Below are 16,760 nucleotides of genomic sequence, written 5' to 3' on the forward strand. Positions count from 1 at the left end.
ACACCTGCAGCTTATATGATGTTATTAGTCAATGTTATCCCAATAAATTTAATTTTAAAGAAGACTTTTTAAATTGAAAATTTAAAATAAAATAAACATGCTACGTATCAAAGGCCTTAACACAGAATTTGAGTTATATAAGCTCAGATCTCTAAAACAAACCAACCTAGAAATGGAATAACACACTGACTTTCTGAAAGTGCATTTTGTAAATTCTACACAGTCTAGAGTGTAAGAGAATATGACAATAATGGCCTTATTAAAGCAGAATAACTGCACTGAATCCTAAGGGCTGCTGCTCAACTCGTGAAAAATCTTTCATCCTCCCATCCTTCCCCTTGGGTCCTATAGACCAGAGTATTTTCAGCTCTAACATCAAGGTGCCTTGTACACCAGAGGCACGATAGCACATGCTGGCTGAAGTCGTCTAAGATCAATCTCTGACAAACTTCCCTTTCTTTCAAAATGGTAGTCTTGATTATGTGTAAAATCTTCTCATGACTGTAAGTTACTGTATGTGATGTACTTGGCAATGGGGGCTAATAAATCCCTCTACATTGCTCGCATTTCTCGGGATAACTGCAACTATTTCTCTACTGGGTCCAATGACGGCAGAAAAGAAGATTTCTTCTTCCAAATCCCCTGACCTTGTGGCTACCCACCCAATCCTGCTTTTCTCATTATCCACACCAACCATTTCGAAACACTTTCTTCTTACAAAATTCTTGAAGGAGAAAATAAAAAAGGAGCACATTTTTGAAATAGTTTCAAAGGAAACAAACATAAAAGCAAGCACATTTCTAAGAGGTTTAATGTGCCCGTGAGTTGGAAGGTCAGATAAACAGGTGGGGTGGGGGTGGGGGATGGTTGGTCCTGCATCGATCAGTCCAGGTCATAGGATGCTGTATCTGGTGAAGTCCCTGGAGGAGGGACCAGGACGTCTGCAGACCTGAACATCAGCGCTGGAGAGGCTCACCAGGCCTCTGGAGCCACCTGGGCACCAGCGGAACCTCTCGGAGCAGGGCCGCGTGCTTGAGCACAGCCCAGGGCAGCCGCCTGCTCCTTGCTCGGCTGTAACTTCCTCCCGCAAAGGGTCTGGGTAGAGGCTTTGCACTCGCAGTGGGTGCACATTTATTTCCCCGGCCAGCAAACACCTTCCTGAGCCTCCACCAGTGTCTGCTTCAGTTTCCCTTACTTCCCGTATGTATGTGTAAGGGGTGCTTCTTTGCCAGGATGCCAAAGAGCCCAGACTCCAGAGAGTTCCCTGAGCCCTCAAACCCAGATCGCCCGCCCCCTTCAGGGTAGCCTTCAGTTCTGGGTCCAGTCTGGCGCACTGACTGGTTAGGAGCCAGTAATCCCTGGCCAGAAAGAGGACCTCGTGGCAGCACAAGTTTCCCTCAAGACCTCACTACAGACAGAGTTAAAGCCAGCTCCACAAGGCTGTGACCCTGGCCCAAGCCCGAGTCCCATCTCCTGCTTCTATCTTGCCACCCCTCAAGGCAGAGGGAGACTCATCTTCCGTGACACCCCCACCCACCGGCGCTTGCTTGTCCTTCGATCACTGCTGTCTGTGATCGTTGCTGCAGGAGTGGTGCCTTCGGCGAGAGCTGCAGCCCTTCAGCACCCACAGGTCCTCCTGTCTCCTCAGCAGGAGGCATGGTGCTGGCACACAGGAGACACTCAGGCCACTGAATTAAGGTGGACCATGCGGTCCCCTCCCCTAAACCCACAGTCCAATTCCAGAAAGAATCTGATGTTTCTTGTAGCTGATCACGGGTAGCTGAGTTCAGAGGGTGAAAAAACCATATACTTCCTTCCACTCAAGTCACCTTGCCATCCCATCCCTACAGAGTCAAGCTCTGCCTCCTGGGTATCTCTCCCCGCCTCCTTTCACCCTGCGCCTGCACACGTCCACCCAGCCCCCGACCCCCCAGCATCGCCGAGCCTCAGGGCCTCAGGGCCACGCGGCCTCTGGAGCGCACCCTTCATTCTGGAAATGCTGCATGCATTCCGTCTTCTGAGGGGAGCTCTCATTAGACAGCCAGACCTCTCTCTTGCTAATATCATAACCTTTCACAGAGTAACTGTGGTGTCTTATTGTGCTTAAAAAACAAAACAAAACCCTTCTCATCAAGGATAGGGGTGGGGTGGAGTAAAGTGAGTGAAGAGACAGCTAGTTCTGTCACAAACCAATGTCTTCCCCTCAGAAATCACATAAGGGGCTTGGGAGGCTTGGAAGAATTCATGGCCTCCCCTGAAAGGGACCAGGTGCTCCCAGGAGGTGGTGGCCATCAGCCGGCCCCTCTGAAGGGCCTGGAGTCACCCAGCTGGCGCGGAGCCCACGCAGGGCAGGCACCGCGCTGTGGTCTGTGACCCCCTGGCACTGAACAGGAGGCAATTTGTAGGCAGCCACTTGGGCTCCATTAGGCCCACTGAGTACCCTGCCTAACCCATATGTTTTCCCTTCCCTTGCAAAGCTGTTTCCTCCGCGGGTTCAGTGAGGAAACCCCTGAATAAACAGAGAGTGTGCTGCTGGCCCCGAGGTGTCTCTGAGCTGTGCCCCAGGGACGCGGCCCGGGCTAGGCCCACTTCCAGCCCCGCTGCCAGCCTTCCAGGCGTCCCAACTGCTGTTTCCATGAAGCAGCTTCTTTCAGCTGCGTTCACGTCAGCTTCTGAGGGAAAAGCTTCTGTCTCCGAACAGCAAGGCAGAGGAAGTCTCCGCGGCAGATGTCTACTGAAGGCCCCGGAGCCCCTGCTCCTCCCGGCCAGGGGGCCCATTTCCCCCCCGCCCCCTCCAGCAATAGAACAATGGCTGCAATCAGGATGGGGAACTCCATGGTTGGCTGCCAGGTTGGCTCATTTTCAGCATCTGGGGCCCCATCTTCGGGGGGGGGGGGGCGGGGGTGGTGCGCAGGGTGGAGAGGGTAGGTGTGTGTGCAAGAAGCAGCTGACAGGTGAGGCCACAGACGCACAGATATGGCCATTATTGCCATTTTACAGCTGGGGAACCTAAGGCTCAGAGGTCAATATCTGAGAATTGACAGGATCAGAAGTCTAGCCCAAGACTGTCTGACTGAAATCCCTTATCTTAACCATCTTTCTATCTGTGGTGAGCTATTTGGGAACACAGGGCCAGGGCCACAAGTCAGGCTTACCGTCTGGACAAGGCCCTCGCTGTACTGCCAAGCTCAAGGTCTGGCTCAAGAACTAAGTGGGCTATCCCTCAGGAGGGGGACCGGGGAAAGTGGGGTTTGGCAGTGGCAGAAGACCAGTTCTTTGCCAGTATCATTGCTGCTGTTTTTGGTCCAGAAACCCAAGAAACAGTAGATAATCTCCATCACTTATTGTTATAATCTTGGGTACTTTACCTAATCTTCGAACGCCTCAATTTTCTCATTTATAAAACAGAAATAAGAGCCCCACCTCTATGGGGGACGTGAGAATTGAGTGAGGTAGTATGTGCAAGCACCCAGAGCAGTGCCTGACCTGCAGTAAGCCCCGTATATTGCTGATGCTGTTGTCATCAGCATCCTCATCCTCAGCATCACCAGCATCAGCACCTTGGTCTGAGCCCTCCTGCCTCCCTACAGGCAGAATCAAACACGCCTGCCCCTTGTTCCCAGGGCCTCTCATGACCACTGTATTCTAGTCCTTAGACTTTGTATCAGTGCTTCTAATCTAAGCAGCAACTGTGACTTTTCATCTCTGTGTCTTACACAGTGTCCTACACAGTGCCTGGCACATTGTAGGCATGCAGCAGTTATGTGTTGAATGGAAGAAAAATTGTGCTTAATTCTAAAAATAAGGCTCTCAGATAAATCACAAAGGGCACTTGATTTTTATAAGATTTAAAAATATGCTCCCCTACAGATCGTGCTATGGAGATGAGCACATAATATCAGGTGATAAGAAAATTGGAAGGGCTTTAAATTAGGCACATGTGAGAGACTTCCATTGTGACAACGATCATTGCATCAAATAGTAACAAACACCGTCAGAGGCATTGTCTCCGATGTCCTGAAGACTCCTTCTTCAGTGAAGATCCACAAAAAGGCAATTCCCAAGAAGTATTCCCATGAATCTTGCTCTGAGTGAAAAATTTTCCAAGGAATCACCATTGTTTGGAATGTTTTACAGTGAACTTTCAAAGACAGGCCCAAAAGCAGGTTCATGAACTACTGATTGAGCACCTCCTATGTACCGGACATTGCACCTACAAACGTGAATTAACACATAGTGTCTGGGCGGGGAAACCAGCACCTGAATACATAATCCATCTGTAGTGAGCCATGTGTAGAGGCATGCCCAGCATGTTCAGAAAGTGCAGAGGAGAAGCCCAATGTGGGGGTTCGAGGATTTTTAAATGGCAGTAGAGACAGACCTGGGGCAGTGGATGCATTTTGAGGTTCTTTCCTGGGCAGCTATGGTTCAGAAGTACCAGGGACTGCTCAGCACAATGCTGCACATTCTAAGAAGGAACGACTACCACCCGTTACCCAGATTGACGAGGCCAGCGAGAGGGGGGCCCCCCCTCCCCCAGGTCGCACTCCCTCCCACCCGCAATAAGTCATCTCTTCAAACAAAACCAGCAGCACTATCCCTGACTGCCACTGGCTTCCCCAAAGCAGGCCCTCCCCACTGAGTCTACAAATAATAACTGAATATCGTCCGCCTCACCTTGAAAACACTGGCCACCCACTGGTGCCCTGAGAAGGAGCATGACCCTGTCATGTTTGATGGCATCTTTCCTTCAGGCCCAGGCCTGTGTACCCCCTGATCATTGTGGGTGTGCTTCTGGTTGTCATGAGATGGCTGCTTTTGTACTTGGATAATTATTTTTAAATAAATGAGGCGCTGAGAAAACTGAAACAACAGTGCCTGCTCACGAGTGATAACCTTTCATTCACCTCGTGCAGCTGGATACTCTAGACTGGAAAGCGCAGGAGAGTACAAGCAAGGGAGCCTGAGATGTGGGACCAAAGACTCTGACAGCTCAGGCCCCTTTTGGGCAAAGGGGCTGCTGGGACATGGCCTTCTCACAGGGCCAGCTGGCCGGCGCCATGCAGCTGGGACTCTGCAGGTAGGCCCTGCAATGGAGTCTCTTACAGGGATTAACAGCAGTTGTGCCATGCCACCTTGCCTACCCTCCAGTGACCTTCCCTTCCCTTTAGAGGCCCAAGGGCCTGTGAAAGGCTACTCCCTCATGCCTCTAGGCACCTGGCAATGCAGGTCCCTGGAAGGAACATAAGGAAGAGGCTGGGCTAGAACAGAGAGGAGGAGGAGGAGGAGGAGGAGATCTAAGAAAAGGAAGAAGGCGTGGCAATTCCTAAGCTGGTACTGGGCCAAGGACACTGGATATGGAGAGTAAAAAGCTGCTTCTGTAAACTGAGAAGTTCCCCAAAAGAAATTTCACACCATCGAGGTGCTTGCTGAAGTGAGGAAGGCAGAGGAAGGAAACACCAGGAGGCAGTGGCTGATAAAATAGAGCCCTGTGGAAGAGTCACCAGATTTGTAAAATGGAAAAAATGAGAACTAAAAAAATAGAACTGTTTACACTTTGGATCATTTGGCCAGCTCAGGTTTTGGGTGATCTTTGCAAATCACGGAATTTAAAAATAACCACCGGAGGTTTCTGTACAAAAGTCATATAGTGTCGTTGATATAGGTGTTTACTGGCGGCCTACTATGTGCTGGGGATACAGCAGTGAGCAAACAGGCAAGTTCCCTGTCCTCATGGAGCTCGCATTCCTCAGGGGGAGAGACAGTAAATAAACACACATGAAAATATGTCGTGTGCCAGGAAGCAATACGTGCTATAGGGAAACATAAGGCAGGGGAGCAGACAGGGAGAATGGAGGGGGGCAGTGAGTGTGGCAAGGCGTGGCTACTATTTTTATATTGAGTAACCAGGGATGGTCTGGCTGATAACGTCAGATTCAACCAGAAAGTGAAGAAAGGGAAAGGGCGGCCATGCAGATATCTTGGGTTAGTGTTTCAGGCAACGGGAAGAGCAAGATCAAAGTCCTCGGGCTACAAATACTAGAATGTTGGAAAACACTCAGGACTCCAGGGCAGCTGGAGTGGAGTGAGTGAGGGGCAGAGTGGAGCACGGGGTCAGAATAGGGCTGGAGTGGGACGAGTCAGATCAGGGAAGGCCTGTGGGCCACTATAGATCCTGTTTTAATTCACTTATTATAGTGTCAGCATTTCCCGACTTCATGACACTTTTTTCAAAAACAGAGTTTTGTAATGACAGCATAAAATCCCACCATGTTGACCAACCATAATGTATTTCAAACAACATATTTTTGGTTATTTTGATTCTTTTTCTCTGTTATTTATTTATTTTTATTGATTTCAGAGAGGAAGGGAAAGGAAAAGAGAGATAGAAACATTTTGCTACTGTCATGAATCGTAATGTAAATATCTGTGTTTTCCAATGGTCTTCGGCGACCCTGGTTGAGAACCGCGGCTGTGGAGCCTAAGAAGTTTTCATAATGTCATATGTCTAAGACCATCGGAAAACACAGATATTTACATTACAATTCATTAACAGTAGCAAAATTACAGTTATGAAGTAGCAACGAAAATAATTTTATGATTGGGGGTCACCACATGAGGAACTGTATTAAAGGGTCGCGGCATTGGAAAGGTTGAGAACCACTGCTCTAGGGCATTGTCTATATGGTCAGAGCTGGGTTGCCTGTGCAGCGATGTTGCAAACAGTATGAAGTTTGAAGAGAGTGCTGGTGGGGCACCCACAGGCTTTAGGTCTAGGCCTGGGAATGACACGCAATGCTCAGAGCCCACTGGGAAGAACTCGATCGCTCTGCCGCACCTGCCTGCAAAGAGGTGGGAAATACAGTCTGGTCGCGTACCTGGGAAGAAGGGAAGGACAGATTTGGTGGACAACTACCAACACTCCCTTCCTGGGGAATCTCCCCAAAAGATTCAAGTCTCTGGCATAAAGAGTCCAATAGCCCAGCTAAAGCGATGTACCCAATCTTAGGGGTGGGAGTCGGAGAAATGTCAGATGTGTTCTGTGGTTGACAGCCCCTCCAGAATGTAATGACTGGGGAAAAGTCAGTTTCCCAAAGAAAGGGATGCTGGGCAGGCAAAATAAGAGGGGTCCGTTCACGACTAGCCTTATGTGCTTGTTATAAATAAGGTCATGCACCTACGAGTTTCTTTTAAGTCCCTATAAGTGTACAGTGTTACTCACTTTCTCTTTCATGAATTTTGAGGTAAACAAGAACCTTTCCTCTGACTTCCTACTCCTCAGGGGCCTAGAGGGAGCTTGCAGCAACCTCGGGGCTCGAGACCCTTCCTGCAGGTCCCAGGCTCTGAGCCCCACGGCCACAGCTGTCTGTCATCAGGGAGGGAAACAGCAAATGTTTCCAGGAGCGTTGTCTGTACCAACAATCTGAAGCTTGGAAGAAATACAATTGCCTGGCCTTTACGCGAAAAGTGTCTCTGAAGTGACCTTTTGTATCTCCCTTATTGTCTTTCAGACACCCATGAGGTAACCCGGAAGATACAGTTCCTAGCCTCGGCTGTAGCTTAGTAACAGCCATCTGTGCTTCCAACTCAAGTAAAATTAACCCACTGCCAAAGGAATTACAAAGAAATCATAGCAACCTATTATTGGGTCACGTAGTGAAGACCGTTCTTCCCTTCTTGTAGCCCACATGCCGTTTCCAGAGCTCTGGCGGACTAACGTCTCTCTCTCCCACCTCGCCTCCTCCTCCCCACTTTGAGGTCCTCAGTTTGTAATGTCTACTTCAGGTTCTCTCCTCCCCATAGCACTTCGCTATTGGCTCCATTTCATCTCGAACTTGAACTTTGGTAAATAGAGGCTACGAGTCTGCTTTCTAGAGACAAGTGGGAGAGTAGAAATGGGAGGTTCCTTAGGAAGCTAAACACAGACTTGAATACCCCCAGGAAACCATCTCTTGTTTTTTTATCTCAGACATGACCCCTGGGGAACTGGGGAAAATGTGAAGACAGATGAGCTCAGGAGGTCAGAGCCCCACCTGGAAGTTCCCATCAGGATGCCAGGAGCACAGGTGTACTCCGGTGCCAATCTTGCCTAGACCTGCCTGTTTGCCGACCCCCACACCCTCCTCTGTGTCCTGGAGGGGAGTTTTCTGTATTTCCAGTTCTTGGAAATGGTAATGATTTTCCTTGTCATCTCTGAAACTTGCCATGTTGTCATGGGAGACAAATGCATCAGTGTTCATAATCCTCAGATAAAAGGTGCTCTACACGTGTGAAAGAATTATTTTTAATTTTGTCTCTTGGGTGTATGGTGAGGATTAATTAGTTAATCTCAGCAAAGTGCTGTAATTGGCAGGAGGAATTATCAAGACCCTGGGGAAGTGATCGCTTTGAGTTTAGTCACTTGAAATTGCGCTGCTGTTAATAGCAGCTGAGGTAGCAGTTTCTCAGATGTCACAGGCCTGCTCAGTTGCCAGCAGCATCCTAGACCGTACATGCCTGGCCAGGGGTGAAAAGGTGAAAGTAACTCGGGGTGAGGGGAGGTCAACATACAAAGAAAACTCAGGACCTGAGTCAATCTCAGATTCTGTTCTTGCCATTAACCCTCGAGGGCATTTTTGTGAAACAGAGGGAGGAAAAAGAATTCCCACCCAGCGGCTGGATGGGTGCAGACCCAGCACAGAGCTGCGCCAGGAGAGCAGGGAGGGCAAGGAAGGCTTCTCAGCCTGGGCCGTACAGCAGTCAGACCCTGAACCTTCCTAAGTCTCCTTGTTCTCATTTGTAAGATAAAAAGGGTGAGCTGGCCCTGGCCTGTGTGGCTCAGCTGGTTGTGTGTCGTCCTGTGCACAGGTTGCCGGTTGGAGTCCTGGTCAGGGCACAGGCCCAGGTTGCAGGCTCAGTACCTGGTGGGGAGCATGACACCGATCTTTCTCTCTCCCTCTCCCTTCCTCTCTCTTTAAATATCAATTTTAAAAAATCTTTGAAAAAGAAAAAAAAGTGAGCCAGATATTTAGGTTTTGTAGGAAAACACAGCAACAGTAAATGCTTACACAGCACTACTACATGCATGTCAGCCACTCTTCGGAGCCTGCACTTGCATTAGCTGAGTCATCATGGCAGCCCTGTAACGGTGTTACGTTATTTTCCCCACCTCACAGAGCTGGTAAAGGTTAGGTTTGAACCCAGGTGGTCAGGTCCTCCAGCCCACACTTGTGGTCACTACCTCATGCTGCCCACGTAAGTAAAAATCTCTTCATGAGCCCCTATTCATGAAGGACCCAGAGGAAGGGAACGCATTTTAAAAATGCCAAATGTGAAATTTTTTGAGGCTCCCCAGAATTTAAGCCTGGGCTCATTGAAATAAATAGCTTTATTCTTCTTCTGGGACATAAAAATAAAGAGACTGAGAGTACAATAGCTCTCTCCTCTGAGCTTTTAACCATTTTAAAGTAAGTCACAAGCTGGCTTTTAAACCTAGATTGTATCCTTAAACTAAAATAGTTAAGTTTAGACAATGGTGCTTTTGGCAGCCTCTTAGCAAAACTGGCCAATTATGTGAACCCAAACTGCCACGCTTATCTGGTTTGCAAAAGCCATTTGCAGATTTAAGTGCACTGATTTGGGTGAATTTCCAAGGGAATCAAGAAGAAATCTAAGCATGAGAATTCTTATCTGCTTCTCCCTTCTAATCCACCAACCAGTCAGTGAACTGTTGACATTAGCATGATGCACTGAATAGATATGAGGTCCACGGCTATGCCAAAAATGGCAATTATTTATGGCAGTACTGATTTTTTTAAAAGATTTTATACTGAGAAATATCAGATATAAAGATGAGAGAGAAAGAGAAACATCAATTGGCCACTTTCCAACCGGGGATTGAACCTGGAACTCAGATATGAGCCCTGACCAGGAATCAAACTGGCAACCTTTCGGTAAACAGGACTATGCTCAACCAACTGAGCCACTCTGGCTGGGCCCCTGGGCCTTCTTAAATCCGATTCTGAGTCAGTAGGTCTGGGGTGGGGTACGAGGTCCTGCATTTCTCAGGATTCTTAGGTGATTCTGATGCTCCTGTCCCTAACACATGTTGAGTCTCCAGCTTTTAGACCACACTGAGTGGGCGAGAAGAGACGAACGGAGATGGCAGCTCCTGGTAGTGGCTCTGGTAACACACCGACCTGACGAGGATCAACAGAGGCCATGCCTTTGCAGCATGGTTTTCAGGGCAAACAAACATACTTGATATCTGAAATTTTATAGTAAGGAAGTTAGTTCTCCTTCATCTTAAAAATGAACACTCCAAGAAGAGAGATGCCAATTTATTCTAGGGTTTGGTGAGGACAGGAATTGAGGGTGCTGTCATTTTGGGGACACCATGGTGGGAGCGAAGAGATGCAAAAATGAGGAGGGACCAAGGACGACTGGAGTGGGAGCTGGGCTGGGGACCAGAGGGGCCGCCACAGGTGTCCTGTGCCTTCTGCCGGTAATGGGAGGACCCGTTATTAAGTGACTGAGAGAGTCAGAGCTTAGAATGACAGCTCAGAGCTAGTTTGAGAGCTATGAGAACTCAAAGGGAATTTAGTCACAATTCCAAGCCCCAAATCTTAAAGATGAGATGACTAAGGCCCAGAGAGGCAAAGGCACTTGCCTAGGGCACCCTGCTCGATAGAGGCAGCCCCGGTCTCCTCACATCCATGTGTTCCAGAGCCTTCCTCAAAGCTGAGGAGTGTCTGACACAAGAGAAGACAGATGAAGTCTATCTTTTGCACTTGATAGCCCTTAAATAATAGGACACACAAACGTCTGGAGGGGAACAAAACGTTTAATTCCGAGGCTTTCATTCAAACAAAATTAATCTACATTTGACTATGTACTTAACTATCAGGAAACGGAGGGGACAGGAGGGAATGAATAAGGAGATCAGGTTCAGAACCACCCGTGCAGTGTTTATGCCTGGAAGTCTGCCAGGTCCATCGACCACTGCACTGCTGTGGACGGAGGCCTGAAACACTGGCGTGGAGGAAGCAGCCTCCTCTGATGGCTTTTCCTCAGCCAACCCAGGAAGAAGTGCTTTCTGGACCCTCTGAAGAGTCCCCTTAGGGCCTATCTGACTCCAGGGGCCTGTGACTGCTCATCCACTCACCTTCCCAACTGTGAAGTGACCCAACAGAATCACTCATTTGCGTTAAACTAAATAAGAAGTAGCCTTTGTTTGAGGCTTCTTAAAGGAGAGGGCTCAGACTACTTCCTTGGAGTTTGTAACAAGATCACAGATGGCCCCCTGGCCAGTTTGGCTCAGTGGATAGAGCGTTGGCCTGCGGACTGAAGGGTCCTGGGTTTGATTCTGGTCAATGGCATATGCCCTGGTTGTGGGCTCTACCACCAGTGGGGGCCTGCAGGAGGCGGCCTATTGGTGATTCTCTCTCATCATGGATGTTTCTGTCTCTTCCTTCCTCTCTAAAATCAATTTAAAAAGTATATTTTTTAAAAAGACCACAGATGGCAGAGTCACCTTGATGACTTGAGAGCATCCTACCTCTCATCTGCTCAGAATGGCAGTCTCCATCCAGACTCTCACACACGCCAATAAAATGCTGACTCCAATAGCTCCAGGAGGCTCCATGATAAGTCAACCAGGAAGCCAGAAGTAGTAAATCGTTTGTTGTTGTTTTTTTTTCATGTTCCACCTGCTTAGCTAGTGCAGTAAGGAATTCTGCAGGGTATTAACGATGCCTGCCATGGGCCAGGCAAGAGATAGAATCATGGGTTCACACTTTTGCCATCCTTAGCCTGGGACTCCAGATATGCAAAAGCTGTGTTAGACCATCAGCCTCAAACTAGGCAACAGATCTGTGTCTTAAATGGAATTTTTGGAGCACCAGCCTGTGGCTTGTATATACATTTCCACTCCTTCTCATAGATACTGCTTACATAAAGAATAAATTTCAAATTGCATTTATTTTTTGCCATTTTTGCACTTGGAAGCATTTAATCTGCAGAATTCACTAAACGGGACATTGTTGGTGTTACCTCAACACCCAGCAATTAAAGCTGAAGTAAAATATAAAGTGGGTATAGCATTACTTTGGTTCAAGAGTTAGCTCTGCAGTGTAGTAGGTCCCTCCTCTCTGGAAGCAATTCCTCTTCTCTTACAATCCCCACTTTGGGTCTTTAGGGATGGACTCCAAGCAGATGCTCAGCCACAAGATACTGGTCATAGCTTGGTGCTGAGGTAGCTACCTGCCTCCAGCTGAGCTAATCTCATCCATTCTCCTGGGAATGTCATACGTGAACTGGAGGTCACAGAAGTTGGGAACTGGGAGTAGTCTTGTGATAGCACAGAACACATATCTCAAATTCAGTACCCTACAAGGGTCAGCTGGGTAAGCAGACCAAGTATAATAAAAACAACAATGCCCCTGTGATAATAAATGGCAACTAACACTAAGTCTATGTTTGGGTGTTAACAGGGAGTGGTGGAGAGTGTGTCTAACAGGAGAGACATGCCCAGTCTAAAGGGGCAGCTGCTATTCAGCTACAGCTAATAGTTGCCATGCAGTAAAGAGAGCTATTGTTGCCACATTGTTTGATTTTTTCCCCCCCAAGAGAAATCTGAATTTTTATGTGAAGGTAGTCCCAGCTCACACACAGAGGTACCTCTTCATGCCAGCCATAAGCATTTTGGGACTTGACTGACAGTATTTCCCAACTAATAACAACTATTGAAAGAGTAGATTGCTGGGAGTGCCCTTGGAGGTCCCCCAATCTGTCTCTTGCTTCAACAGTGTTTGGTTGGAACAGACCCAGGGATGCCCTTTCTTTCAGCCTCTGACCACCCTCCAACTTCTTTTCCAAGTCACCACCTTCGTAACTACCTCAGCCATCCCCAGCCTCCAAGACCAGCCAACACCACTTTTTGACCTTAACTCCTTACTGCTGAACAACCATGAGTTCCCAAATTCATCAGAATTATTCCACCGAGGTGGAGGCTGCCAGTCAACTATCTGGTCAACGTGCATCTGCAGGCCTCCTGCACCTACCTCTGTCTCTGGGCTTCTATTCTAACTGGGATGATGTGGCTCTGGAGGGCCACTTCTGCCTCAAGTTGGCAGAGAAGAAGTGTGAGGGCGCTGAGCACCTCTTAAAGATGCAAAACCAGCATGGTAGCCGCATTTTCTTCCAGTATGTGCTGAAGCCTTCCCAAGGTGAGTGAGGCAAAACTCAGGACGTCATGGAAGCTGCCACAGACATGGAGAAGAACCTGAACCAGGCCCTTTTAGATCTGCCCTGGGTTCTGCTCTTACAGACCCTCATCTCTGTGACTTCCTGGAGAACCACTTCCTAGATGAGGAGGTGAAACTCATCAAGAAGAGGGGCGACCACCTCTGCAGCCTGGCCAGCCCCCAGGCTGGGCTGGGTGAGTATCTCTTTGAAAGGCTCACCTTCAAGCACAACTCAGAGCCTTTGGAGCCCAGAGGCCTTTCAGGGGCCCCTCTGTATTTCCCTGGTGTCTGGCTTTTGCCTGAGCCTCTCCCCCAAACCACTAGGCATCCTTTTAACCACCCTGGAGCCTTCTCCCATGCATTGGAGCAAATGAAAACAAGAAAGCTTTTTGCAGAAAGAAGAAGGAAGAAGGAAAAGAAAGGAGGAAGAAGAAGAACAAGAAGAAAGAAAGAGAGAGAGAGAGAGAGAGAGAGAGAGAGAGAGAGAGAGAGAGAGAGAGAGAAAGGAAGGAAGGAAGGAAGGAAGGAAGGAAGGAAGGAAGGAAGGAAGGAAGGAAGGAAGGAAGGAAGGAAGGAAGGAGATAAGAGAGGAAGGAAGATTTCCCATGGTGTTTTCAATAATAAAATAATAAAGTTGAGTTCGCCAAAAAAAATCTTAAATGTATTATAATAATCCCACCCCATATTTAGGTATTGAGTTACTGATTGACCTACAATTCCATGGGTTTTCCCTTGGGGAAAAACCTGTCCAGCACCCTTAGAACTTTGACCAAGATATTTATGTAAGTTTTAAAACAGAATGTATAAATAGGAGATAACATGAGAAAGGCAGAAAATTTACACTGGTTACTCAAAAGAAAAGAAAAAACAAACAAACAGGCAACTTTGAAGGAATAAAATTCACCCTGAGAATAACTTTCATTTAGAACTTTGTTTAGGCACTGTTATGATTTGAATCATGTCCCTCAAAAATTCATATGTTGAATTCTGAACACCTAGTTCCTCAGAATGTGACCTATATGAAGATAGGGTTCTTAAAGAGGCAATCAAGTTATTAAAATAAAGTAATTAGAGTGGATCTAAATCCAATATGGCTGAAGTCGTTATAAGAAGAGGAAATTTGGACACAGGCACACACACAGAAGAAAGACCATATGAAAACATGGAGAGAAGATGGACATACATAAGACAAAGAGAGACGTCTGGAACAGAACCTTCCCTCATGACCCTCAAAGACCCAACCTTGATCTCAGACTTCTAGCCTCCAGAACTGTGAGAAAATAAATTTGTATTATTTAAGCCAACCCATCTGTGGTACTTTGTTATGGTAGCCCGAGCAAACCAATACAGGCAATACAGCAAATACTTCTTGAGATTTTGTTATATGCCAGGCACTGCTTTGAATGCTATATATAGTATCTCATTTAATCTTCACAACTTCTGTGGGAGGTAAGCAACATATTTATCATCCCCATTTCATAAGTGATGAAACTGAGACCTCAAGAGGTTAAGAAAGTATCCTAACATCACACAAAATGTAAATAGGACAATTTGGATGGTAAACCTCAGTCTGAATCCAAAATCTAGACCTAAAATCTGTGTTTGTAACCACTATACCCTACTGCCCCTTGGCAGAACTTTTCTACAGAGGAAGAATCCTTCCCCTACCCCATCTCCTAAGCTATTACCAAACAAACAAAAGGGAAAGTCAGGTCATATGGGTGCATCCACAATCAGTCAAACCCCCTTGATGAATCTGATAACCTCAGAGACATTGAAACCAGACTGTCATGGATTAAATGTTTGTGCTGCCACCCCCAATTCATATATTAAAATCCTAACCTCCAATGTGCTGGTATTGGGGGGCGGGGGAGTGGTTGATAGGTAATTAGGTCATGAGAATAGAGCCCTCATAAATGGGCTTATACCATTATAAGAAGAAACGTAGAGAGATTTTTCTCTTGGCCATGTGAGGATGCAATGAGAAGATGGCTGTCTATAAACCAAAAAGAGTGTCCTCATCAGAAGATACTGGATTTGCCAGCACCTTATTCTTGGACTTTCCAGCCTCCGGAACTGTGAGAAATAAATGTTAAGTCACCAGTCTATGGTATTCTGTTATAGTAGCTCAAACATAAGATACAGGTTTTTAAAAAATCATGGAGTAGTTGTAAGACATGGGTGATTGAACCAACCTTATCCTGGACCCTAAGCATGCAGTTTATTTTTTTTCCTTTTACTTTATTTTATTTTTTTCCATCGCCATTTATGCTCCCTATACTTTCTTCCACCTGAAGGATGCAGTTTAATTCAACATAATTTGATGGGGTTATACAATGTGTTTTCCCAAGAGCTTATGGAAAATTAAGCTGGTAACCTAGGCCATCAAAATCCTGTTGGTTATACCCACTTATCCAGAGATGACTCCCAGGGCAATTAAGTGGCATGCAGCTCAGGCATTGCTTTTGAAACCCCTTTTCTGTTGTTTGCCAACATTAGCACCCACCAGCACCACCACCCCTTGGCAGAACTCCCAAAGGGGTGGTGGTAAAGCAAAAACAGTATCTGCTTTATAGGGTTGCTATGAGAATTTAATGAGACTGGCACACAGTGGGCTCTCAGTAAATGTTAGTCCTTTTCCCCTTTGAAACCAGTCGGTAAAATCTTGCTCAGCGAAGATGAAACTGTTGGTTGTAAACTTGTATGTTATGTTTACATTTTAATTTGCATTTTAAACTCCCTCTCCTGACTTTTGCCGTTAATGACAAATCAGCCTTGTGTAAATGCAGATTGAAAATATACAGGCTTTGCCCAAACTGTGCAGTTGGTATTGCCACAGGAATACCTTCATTTCAGCAGCTGCCTGTAAGGGAAGAGAACTCATGACGTATAAAAACAGCGGAGAGGCATTCTACCCCACAAAATTAGCATTCCAACAAAATGACCCTTTCCTAGCCCAGTCCTGTTTTGGCCAGACTCTCCTGTCCATTAAAAGTGCTAATGTCCAGCTGCTCTGTTGCGATTTATTTTGCAGTGTACTGGAACAGCCCAGCCCAGAGCCTGTTTCAAAATCCTGGTTTTCCTCTTTGCACAAGACTTTGAACAAAACAAAGCTGGGATGAGCAGGGTCATGGGCTTCTGTACCCTACTGGCCAATGAATAGGAGACAAAGGCAAAATAGAGAAAGGCTGTCCAAAGCTCTGTGGACTGTGGGAAGTGGTGTTGCCAAGGCAATGATTTACAGCCAGACTGAGGAAGGTGGTGTTAACAAGGACAGGAGACCAGAGCCACGTTTCCTGAAAAGCAAGAGAGCCACTCGGAGCGAAGTCACTACCAATTGGTAGGATTTCCATCTTTTGTCTAAAATATGTATTTCTAGCCTTATGCTGAAAAACTGTGTTCAGAACTCTGAACTCTGAACACAGTATCTTTATCACATCCTGGCTGTCAGCGATCATTTAAAATCAGATAACAGGGAAGGAAGGGAAGTTGAGAGTCATGACTGTTGTCCAATCCAAGCCCAATAAAAAGCATTCA

The 16,760-nt window shown here is 46.8% G+C and overlaps 1 pseudogene across 1 annotated transcript; it reads left to right on the top strand.

Moving 5' to 3' along the window:
• The first annotated feature begins 12,946 nt into the window (after positions 1–12,946).
• On the top strand, positions 12,947–16,109 carry LOC307106577 (ferritin light chain-like; annotated as a pseudogene). Its single transcript has 2 exons — positions 12,947–13,496; positions 16,013–16,109. The product of its transcript is annotated as a ferritin light chain-like (transcript).
• The last annotated feature ends 651 nt before the right edge of the window (positions 16,110–16,760 follow it).

The sequence above is a fragment of the Cnephaeus nilssonii genome (genome assembly GCF_951640355.1).
Source record: "Cnephaeus nilssonii genome assembly, chromosome: 10".
NCBI lineage: Eukaryota > Metazoa > Chordata > Mammalia > Chiroptera > Vespertilionidae > Cnephaeus > Cnephaeus nilssonii.